Source organism: Strigops habroptila, chromosome 8, assembly GCF_004027225.2.
Source record: "Strigops habroptila isolate Jane chromosome 8, bStrHab1.2.pri, whole genome shotgun sequence".
In the NCBI taxonomy this organism is placed as follows: domain Eukaryota; kingdom Metazoa; phylum Chordata; class Aves; order Psittaciformes; family Psittacidae; genus Strigops; species Strigops habroptila.
Genome location: NC_044284.2, coordinates 33,770,123 through 33,780,663, shown reverse-complemented (window position 1 = coordinate 33,780,663; position 10,541 = coordinate 33,770,123). Strand labels below are relative to the sequence as shown.

At 49.8% G+C, this 10,541-nt stretch overlaps 1 long non-coding RNA gene across 1 annotated transcript; it reads left to right on the top strand.

Annotated features, from left to right (window-relative positions):
* Positions 1 to 249: 249 nt before the first annotated feature.
* Positions 250 to 1,212, top strand: LOC115612143. The gene is made up of 3 exons (XR_003992894.1): positions 250 to 329; positions 633 to 705; positions 921 to 1,212. It is a non-coding gene; the product is annotated as an uncharacterized LOC115612143 (long non-coding RNA).
* The last annotated feature ends 9,329 nt before the right edge of the window (positions 1,213 to 10,541 follow it).

The following is a 10,541-nucleotide window of genomic DNA, read 5'->3' as shown; positions in this document are numbered from 1 at the left end:
TTTCTGGACCACTCAACAGTAACATGGGAGCACAGAAACATTTTTAAGGATTACGGGGATGCATACATTCAGAGCCATATATCTGAGAGCAGCATGTATGTTCCCCCACTGGGACCCCAGCAAGAGGCCAGGCCCAGTAGAACCGGCCTGTTGAAATCAGGATATTTACAGCACTCAGACATGTGTGAGCACCACCAGAAAGCAAAGGGGCACTGCACTGTGGAACGTACTATTTTGCAGTCCACATCTGGTATTTGCTCATTTTCCAGATGAACCCAGGCATGGCAGCTGTTGGAGGACACTCTCCTTTTGGGACACTCAGAGCCCAGGTGTGGACCCATGGCACAGGGCAACAAAGTACATTTCCACTGAGATTTAATGCACTTTGTTCTCCATTTTAATACTAAATGGAGCAGTGTTTGCCAGATTATTATCCCACTATTGCTTGTGCATTTTTCTCTTAATGTCTAGTGTCTGTCATTACACAAAGCATTTTGAAAAGCTAATTTCAAAAGACAGAAAGTCTACACTTACTATAAAAGTCATTAAATTAGCATGACAAGCATAAAGTTCCTAGGTTATAATTTGGTTATAGATCTGAAATCTTCTCTGCTTTCTCTCTCCACTTGAAGGAATAAGGCTGCAGCAAGTCACTGACTCGAAGTTAGGACAAAGTCAGCTGCAGAGTGCACGGTGAAAGAACAGGTAAGGGATGTGGGCGCCATCACCACCTTTTTGGCAGTGCGGTGGGTGACAAGGAAGATACCTGCTTTCCCGTCACCTCTCCTAGCAGCCAGAGAAAGGTGTGATCAGATGGTCTTCGACTACAACAGGTGGGAACAGAAAAAGAAATACATCTCGATGTATTTCTTATTGATTAAAATGTTGCTTAAGTAGCAGGAAGCGCTCTTGCCTTTTAGATACCACTAAACGCCAAGACGGGAAGATGAGTGATACAAGCAGCTACTGGCTAGCTGCGTTCAAGCTGCGACGCATTCCATTTATTTTAATCGCTCCTTCATTTCGGAAGAAAGCTGGGGAGACGAGGGCAGAGCTACTTCTGCCAGCTCCGTGGGCATCCGCAGTGCCCCGGCGTGCGGGAGCCCCCGGCGGGGCCGAGACACGAAGCGCGCAGGAGGCGGCAGCGGCAGGGCGCCCGGCCCGGCAGAGCACCTTCCTCTTCCTCCTTCTCCCCTCACAGCCTGCATTTCGGTAACGAGAAAATTAGAGTAGAGAAGAGATGAGGCACTCAAACGCGGTGATCGCGGAGGAGGCTGCCCTGGTAGTTATTCCGGCTAAAAATCTGCTGTCAACTTTTTCTTTTTTTTCTCTCCCCCTACCCCCTCTTTTGTTTTTCCGCAGGACCAGCAAGGTGCGTTTCTGTGGGCTGATTTGTTTGCTTTTAACCAGGTATGCTGCGAATTGTGGAAGCTTTCCATTTACCTTTTCTTCTTGAAGCGTTTTAATTATCATCACTGACCTGTTGGGCATACCTACAGTATCAATGTCCCTTTTACATCGCTGCCTTCCCTTTCTCTGCATGTTTCTGCTATTTAACACTTGCTACCTTTGCCATTAGAGTCCTAGAGTGACCCCCATGGGTATATTTGAAAGAAAGACCCTCTGCATTCCAGCACTGCCTCCTTACCCAAGTAATAGCAAAGGGACCATTCAGACACATGGACCACACTGAAGCATTAATTAGGCTGATGAAATCCATAGAAATGTATGGATTCAGCATAATCGAGTTTCTTCTGCTGACTATAGTTAAGGAATACGTGAGCAGCTGGGAGAATAGAAAGTACTGTTAGGGTGAAGTCATGCATGTAATTGAGTATATTTAACATAACCATTTTAATGATCGGTGATTAAAAGTGCATCTACTTAAATTGTATACCTCTGCAATTTGTCCATATCAACTTTAGAGCACACACAAAGAAAAGGTCGTCATATAAATTTATAAACAAGATCCCTTCCTGGCTACACATGGCTCGAGCTGGATGATAACTCAGCAGCGGCAAGGGGGGAAAAGGCCTTTCGCGAGAGAACAGCTACGCCAGGGCGATATTAATTAATCACTAGCTTTGGCCCCCTTTCTCTCCTATGCAGTCACAGTATTAGAAGTGCATAATAAGTGAGTTTTCTTTTCATCCGTAATTATTTATAACAATTGGATCACTCGGGGAAAAAAAAAAAAAAACCAAAACAAAACAAAAACCAACTGGGGTTTCTTTCCCATATTAATGGAGTAGCTTTTCGCTCGCTTGACAATATTGTGTGTACGTGTGTGTGTGAGAGCACACATATATAGTCCCTTTATTTTCTCTCCCTCCTTTTTTTTTTCCCCCCTTCTCTTCCTTGCAGAAAAGTGCAAAGATAGCAAAGAACCGATAAAGCTTTAAACTTAAACTACTCTCCCAGCTACACTTCTCCGCGGAGGGGTTCGGGGTATGGAACCCGGGCGGTGTTTGGGGGAGACGGAGCAGACGGGCCCGACTGTGTCTCCTCGCAGGAGAGCTCCACAGAACGGGAAATTAGCAGTCGAAATCTGCTAGTGGGGACTACATCCCACAAAGCCCACGCGTTGAGAAGGCTGAGTGTCTCTCTCTCGCCTATTCAAGCTTCCCAGGCTGGTTGCAGCGAATAAATAGAGTCATTGTGGAGCCCATACACAAACCGACCCAGCTCCCTCCCCCACCCCTTCTCGCCCTCCCCCCGTCTCTTTATGCTTAAACGCACACGAATCTGCAACCGCTTTGCTCCGAAAAGAGCCTAAACTTTTCTTCCCTTTACTGTACGACGCCTGTGGGAATGGTTTCTTCACACATATGAAATACGTACTTATGGCAGAGAGGAGGGAAGTCACGCTAAGGAACGGAAAACAGGAGTGGGCCGGGGGCAGGACCCATCCCGCCCTCTCCCCGCCGAAGATAACGGTTCAAAGTAGCCAGATGCATTAAACAGCTACAAAAGGGGCGGGGGGGGGGGGGGGTAGGAGGGTTCACTTAAGTTTCTGGTGGAAAATTTAAATTGCTCTGTCCCCCCTCTCCCAGTATCGCTGCAAGGTGAAATCCATTTGGTGCAGGCCTGCCAAGCTGCTCCGCGCCCGGGAGCTCCCTCCCTGCAAGAGAATTTGCAGCCTTGAAAGCATATTTTTCTTCCAGCTATGGTGGCACTTAAATGATAATGTAGGCAATGAAACTGGGGAGATTTATATCTTTTGGAAAGTAGGACGAGCCAGATGGTAATAGCGTCATTAACAAACAAACTTAGGATTTGCAAGTGAAGCTTGAAATTGGGAAAGAGATCTGGAGAACAAAAGGAGCTGCTGTTGAGGGGGGAGAAGAGTCCCTCTTCTGCCGGCCAAATCTAAGCGCACATTCTGGAGGGGCTGCTCCTGCCCAGCGCTAGATAATAAACGACGGCTTTTTCCTCCCCTGTTGTGACTGAGAAAGGACAGAGAAAACTTTTGCAATAGGCAAATGTGGCATTTATTTATGTGTAACCCTTTGTAGTCTCAAGTGTCCCAAATGGGCCTTTAATTCAAATCCCTAGGTTGATATGGAGGAATCGCTTCTCCCAAGTTTATTTTAGAGAAACAAAGCGCCGCTTGTGGAAGTTGAAGGGCGAAAAGTTCAGTAATTATTTTTTTAATTAATAGTAACAAATAAATATGAAAAGTTAAATGTTATTTGCAGAGAGAGTGGAGATGAAACATCCGCGGAATTTCTTGCATTCTCTCGTCCTGTGTCCCCATCCCCCCCCTTCAATCTCACTGTTTGCTCGAAGGCACCCACACACCTAGGGCAGAGTCGGAGTGCGGGGGGTGTCCCAGAGTAGGGCCCTGCCCGCTCCCCCAACGACCGTCCCGCCCTCTGACCAAGCTTCTCCCCTGCATCACCCTTCGGATTTGCTCCCTAAACCCACACCGGGGACTTCTCAGTGGCCAGAGTAAAGGCCTTCAGCACAGATCCACCCCGCAGAGTCCATAAACACCGGAGACCTGACAGCTCCAGGGCTTCAGCAGGAACGAAGAGGGGGGGGGGAGGCACTGTCGACTCCTAAATTTCAACCAGTATGATCCCAAAAGCAATAGAAATATTTGGAAGTCTTTAGAAGCTCCCTGTATCTTCCTTCCAGAGTAAAGTTGGTGGCTATTAGATGATTAATGGTTTAAAAGATGCCTGTTAACAGCCCCAAGTTGAGAGACACGGACCCATGCTCTAAAGTAAAAATCTAATGTGGTTTTTAAAAAATATGCTGGAAATCTTGAAAAGCCCCGAGGACTTACCCTAAAGGCATTATTCAAAGGAAAAAAAAAAAACAACACCCTGAGACTGGCGGTTCGTCACAGGCAATTGTAAAGGGTTTCAAAGGACCGATCAAACGAGTTGGAGAGTAATCTACATTAAAGTCCGGATGGCAGTGTTACAACATGCACCTGCAGGGTATTTGCTATCCGTGCCCCTTACAGAGCTACAAATCACCATTAAAGAAAGCTGCTTAAGCTTCCTCCTCGCTTCTAGAAAGACTTACTCGGGCTCCTTCACTTTGATATTTATACATCTTGTTATTGATAAGTGTGGGGCTGTTTCAGTGCTCCCTTCCCCCTCCCGGGCTGTCCCAGGAGCACTTTTGTACCACTCACCCCCCAAGCACAGCTCCAGCTGGTGTTCAGGGAGTTCGACCCCACGAAAGACACGCGTGGGAGCGGGTACCCCCCCCCCCACCGGTGGAAACCTGAGAGATGCTGCGGCCAGGAGAAGTTGTGGGCTATGTTGTTTTGTGTATCTAGCTTCCCCCGCAACCAGCGCGGTTCTGTCACCGGGGAGACCGGGGCAGCCCAGGCCTCATCGGCACGCTGCATCTCCCAGCGGATTTTCTCACAGTTGCGGGAGGCGCAGACATGGAAATGAGCTCATTAGGGGGGGAGTGGCAGCTGCCCAGGTCTCCCCGGCCCAGCCCGCTCTGTTCCGGCGCTCAGGATGATCCCTGTCCCCCTGATGTTTTTCTGGGACAAGTCGTGGCAGTTTCATCCATGGTTGTGCAGAGCCGCGGAACAGGCGCGGTTAACCCTTGGCACGCCGCGGCTGCCAGATGGTACAGCCCCGGGAACCCCCTGCTTCCCCGGGGAGCATCCAGCGGGCGCGGTGCTCCCCCCGCCAGGTGATGTCAGCAGGGAAAAGTAAAGTGGTAAAACAAACAAACAAGCCGGGAAAGGTGGGACCAAAAAATAAGAAGAGGGGAAAAAATAAAACCAAACCCAAGATTTTCCACCCACTCGAGAAGAAAAAGGCTCAAAGGTCAACTGCTTCCCGCAGCTGCAGGCAGGGCAGGCAGCCCGGAGTTACTGAATCCGTAGTTGTTTCGGAGAATTTCAGTGAGCAGGTCTGTGTTTTCAATCCTTTCCTCGAGTGGGTTCTTGCAAAGGAACAGAAAGCCCACCCCGCCGCAGGTGTGAGGCCGGTGCCGCGGTCCGGGGGCCGGCGGTGCCCCACGGGGGAGCCCCGAGGCCCAGCAACAGGAACCGCAGCGTTGCGACGGGGTGGCTCCTGCCCCTGGCAGCCGGGGGAGACCCCGGGAGGAGGAAGAAAGAGGATCCGCCGCAGTTGGTGCGGGAAAGGATTTCGCTAGTTTGTGACCAAAAAAAAAAAAAAAACCAAAACAACCCACACCAGGAAAAACACAGAAGGAAGGGAAAATGTTCGAATTTGGACTATCTGCCTCATCTCTTGACACCCCTGGTACTTGACACCCAGCTGCGCGGAGGGCTGGTACACACCGCCCGTCATTCCCCCACCCCTGCCGGCGCAGCCCTCAAAGCCAGCATTGTCGGGGCTGGGGGCGAGCTGCGGCTTCAGCACTGCTGGCCGCTCCGCCAAAGCACCTCCTCTCCGCAGAATTGCCTTCGGAGGGGCTGGCTGCGCATGAGGGGAGCGGGACTCGCCGCCCCGGCCGGCTGATCCCGGCAGGTCGCCTCCAGAGCAAGAGAAAAAAACGCGCAGAGCCCAAAGTGCGAGACCCTCCGCGGAGCAGCACGCAGCTCAGGGCCGGGAGAACGGATGCGCACTGATATGCGCGTACCCCCCGAGCCAGAAGTTGCGCAACTTCTCCCTCGGAGCCATCCCGAGGGAGTGAGTCCCTGTCTCCGCAGCCGTGCACCCCGCCGCAGGGCAGGCTTGTTGCTCATGGCACGGTGGAGCCGGGCGGGTTTGGGTCAGCTGAGCCGGACAAGGGAGGTCGGACGAGTCGCACCCCTCCGGGACAGTGGGTGGCACATGGGGGCTCCGGTGGGGGCCCTTCCTGCCGGCTCCCACCGGGGCTGGCAGACCCCGGCATGTTTCCTGCCACACACCGGCGTCCGCAACTTGCAGGCGCCTCCAAACTGTTGCAGCACAAACCACCGGCACGTTTACGAAGCTGGAAGCAGGGAGCCCAAACCCCTCCCCGGGGCCCCGCTGCCGGCCCGACCCCCCCAGCCCGCAGCCGTGGCGGGGGGGGGGGGGGGGGGCGGGACGAGGAGCGAGTGAGGGGCGGCTCGGGCCAGGCGCTAATTTGGTCTGTACGGTTAAGCTTGGCATGTGAAGTGCTGTATAGCAACGAGGGGAAAGGGATGTATTTGCGACTGGAAGATTTAGGTTGTTGCTAGGATGTGAGAACAAAAAATCTTCAATAAGTCGGGGAGGGGGGAGGACAGGGCAGTGGGGGAGGAAGGGGGTTACAAGGTTTGTCACAGGGAAAAGTGCAGACATCTGCTGGAACTTCCATATCTAAGCTGTTCATTTACAGGAGCCAACTTCTGAAATCTCCACAATTAGATCTGCATTGTTCTTTCTCAACAACACTGCCTAGAAAGAAAAGGTCTTCTCTGTCGGGGCCAATCCAACGAAGCGTTTGACGTTATTAAATAATAAAGCGATTGTGATTTACATTGTTGTTCAGAAAAAGGGCCAATTATCCACTGTTATGTTGCCATAAAGATCATATTAACTCGAATTAGTAATCAAACAATATGCTAGCATTAAAAGTATAGAGAGGACAACGCGACTGGTCTTGTTGCATCCTCAGTTTTCCTTGTAAAACCAAGAGCGTAAATACACTTGAAAGAGGCGCAGAAAATACATCTTTAACGGGGGGGGGGGGGGGGGGGGAAGTGGGAGAGGTACCAGCAGTTGTGATTGTTCCCCGTCTTGATTGTTTTCAATTAATTCAAAGACACTCAAATCTCATCTTGATTTTTCTGTTTGCAAATTATTTCTTCTTCCGAATAGCACGGGAAATGTTCTGCAACGCTTCCCAGATCGGGACGGGTTTTCGTTGCTATAAGGTTGGGGTTAGGATTGGGGTTTGGGGCGCTTTTTGGTTTGGGATTCCCTCCCCCCCCCCCTCCCCAGAGTAATGTTTTTAAAAGGCGTTTGATTTCAATCCAAAACCGAGCTTACTGCCACCAAAACGCAAACCCAGCCGCATCCTTGCACTCCAGCAAATTTCCTCTGCCATAATCAAATAATTATTTTTATTAAAGCGGTTATTAGGTTTATAACTCATTTGCCACTTAAATTTGTGCAACCAACCAAGGCGATCTAAATAGGTTTGAGTTGCCCCTTGGGTCCGGGCTGTAAGCGGTAAGAAGGAGGATTAATTCTGGGTGTGCACAGCACTGGGACACAAAGGCTTTCGAGTGGGAACCGAGAGCAGCGACCAGTCGCGCCTCCTTCTCCCGGGCGGTGCCCGGCATCCTGCGGACACCCAGCCGAGGGGGGGACACCTCCCAGAAGCCCCAACCTTCCTCCTTTCAACCTTCAACCTGCAATGGGGCGAAGGTTGGCGCTGGGAGAGCTCCAACTTGTTGGCAGTAAATAAGGTGCTGTCAGGGATGATGCTGTGGCGTGTTTGAAACATCCCGACAACAAAGTGTAAACGGGCTGTATTTCTCCTATAGGCGCATCCATAGAATCCCCTCTCTCCTCTGTAGACAAGATCCCGTCTTTTGTGCGCGGGATTATCTGACCCCTGGAAACGTACTCCAGGCACCCACCGGCATCCGACTGTTATTTCTAATGTCATTTATTTTCAAAACATTTTGTTATCAGCTGGGGGGGGTGGGAGGTGGTGTCGGGAGCTCAGGTAATAACTGATTAGCTGTCAGCTGCTCCCGTTTAGCAGTGTTCAGGCAAAGAATGGCTTTGCCAAAGTGTTCCAGGAGTTGATGATACTTGTTACCACTATTAGGGGGAAAAAGAACTTTCACAGTAACATGGGTTTTTACAAGCAAACGCCGAAAAATTATCCTCAGTGCAATTCGTCAGAAGTATATCCAAAAGAGCTTAATCTACTTCTCCCAGGATAGGTGCGAGAGAAGGCTGCTCCGGGATGCCACGAAAATCCAGGCTCATTGGCTTGGCCGCGATAGGACGAGGCACATCAAATGCGAGGTTGAGAGGGACAGAATCAGTCAGCCCCTTGGCGGGGGAGCAAGCTCTCACTCTGGAAGTAATTTCGACTAAAACTTGAGTAACCAAGTGTAATCATGGGACTTCTTCTGAGCAGGGCGCTGAGGGGAGGGGAAAAATAAAAAAATAAAAATAAAAAAAAAAGGGAAAACAAAAGTGGCGGAAGTAAGCCAAGAAACCCCAATCCGGACCAAATTAATAGGAGCGTAAAGTTTTTATCCGTGTATAAGGATAATACATTAAGCCAAAAAGGAGACAGGTTATCTCTAAACAGGATTAGTATGCGTTCGTGTATAGGATTAGCCCATCTCATCCATTTAAAAACAGTGCCTCTCCTCCTCCCCACGACAGTTTATTTTATATATATATTTAAAAAAAAAAACCCCAACAAACAAACCAAAAACAAAAACCAAAAAAGAGCAAACAAACAAACAAAAAACCCCAAACAACAAAAATTTCCCCGTTGGGAGCACTTGGAAAACGCGATTTATTAATCGAGAGCTTTTTTTTTTTTTTTCCTTTTGCAATCAGATGTAACTGGTGGCCCTGAGTGAGCCGCCTTGTGAGGAAACCTGTGATCAAAACAGACCTGTCTTCAGAGAGTGCACAGCAGATTTAAATGTTGGTCAAAAGGAGTCACAACTGTTCATTAAAAGCAAACCCTAACTAGTGCTAGTGTATAGCCATTTTGTGAGCTCAGGACTGTGGAAAGAGGCAAAAAAAGTCTGAGAGTGTGAGCTGATGCCGTGCTGGCTGGCAGTGTGTGGTCTATTGTAGGGAATGTGCTTTTTCCACTGAACAGAGAGCCCCCCTCTTTTATTCCCCAGCTCTACTGCACCTGCACTGGATCAGGGAGCTACTGCCATTCACCACATCAACAGAGAAGACATCTCTGACAGCACTCAATTCATTACATTTCTTCCTGCTTTTCAAACCAACACAGAAGGAGGAAAAAAAAAAAAAAAAAAAAAGGAGTATTGCCAATCAGTGCCGGGAGAGCAGGGAAGAAATCTTACAATACTTTATATAAGCCACTCATTTCGGATTTCATTAGTCAGAAAACTCACTTCTCGTCCAGTTACAACTTTTTCTTTCTCCCTTTCTTCTTCCATCCCTTGCTCGGGGGGCTGTGGAAGGAGCGGAGCCGAGGCCAGCTCCCACCCCGCGGCTCCCGCGGCCCCGGGGGCCACGGGCCCGACGTCGGGCCCCCCCAGGAGACAGAGCTATAAGTTTATTCATAATTCATGGTAGCAGAGCAGCCTGCTCTCGGGAGGCGGCGAGAAAGAAACGGCCAAAGAGACCGAAGTGGCCTTCAGCGCTGGTGGGGGGATCACCGGGGGGGCCCGGGCGGGGTCGCCGGGGGGCCCAGGGTCGCAGGAAGGGGCGCGCCGGACCCCTCCCCCCGGAGAGAAAGTTCTTCGCGGCAAAACTCATCCAAAGGGACTCCGGGGAATTTGGGGGTTAGTTTGGTTTCTTCCAGAACGGTTTTTCAGAAGCATTTATAAGCGAAAGGAACCAAGCCGAGGCGTTTAGATTCAGGTATTTGATCTCACCGGATCCAGACATCTAATTAGAGTGGCCTCAGTGACTGAAACGGTGTTAATGCCCATTGTTCCTCGCTTGGGTCCCTTGGCTCTCCACCGCTGGGCTACTTTCCTTTTCCAAAGCCCAAATCAAACCCTTTCTATTTGAAACAAACAAAAAAAACCCAAACCAAAACAAACAAAAAAATTTGTCTTTACCCCTTTTCTGGCCCATTTTCCTCTATCGCGAGGAAAAGCGAATACTCCTGGATATTTTCTTTTCCTACGCTGGCAAAGAATCACACCCCCACAGTGGGATCTTAACAGAAATAAATCACAAGGAGCTCTTGCCTACCTGCAAAGGAGGAGGAAATCCGATTGTCTGTTTCGGATGTAATGTATGTATCGATAAGGAAGACACAGCCGCCTCAGAAACGGGACCCAATCAATTTATGGGTTTCTTTACATCACCCCCATTCAGATGTGTGCTTTGGAAATAGGGATTCATATGATAAGGAAGTCGCAACTACTGTGTGTGCATAACATGGGAAGGACACGGAGCGAG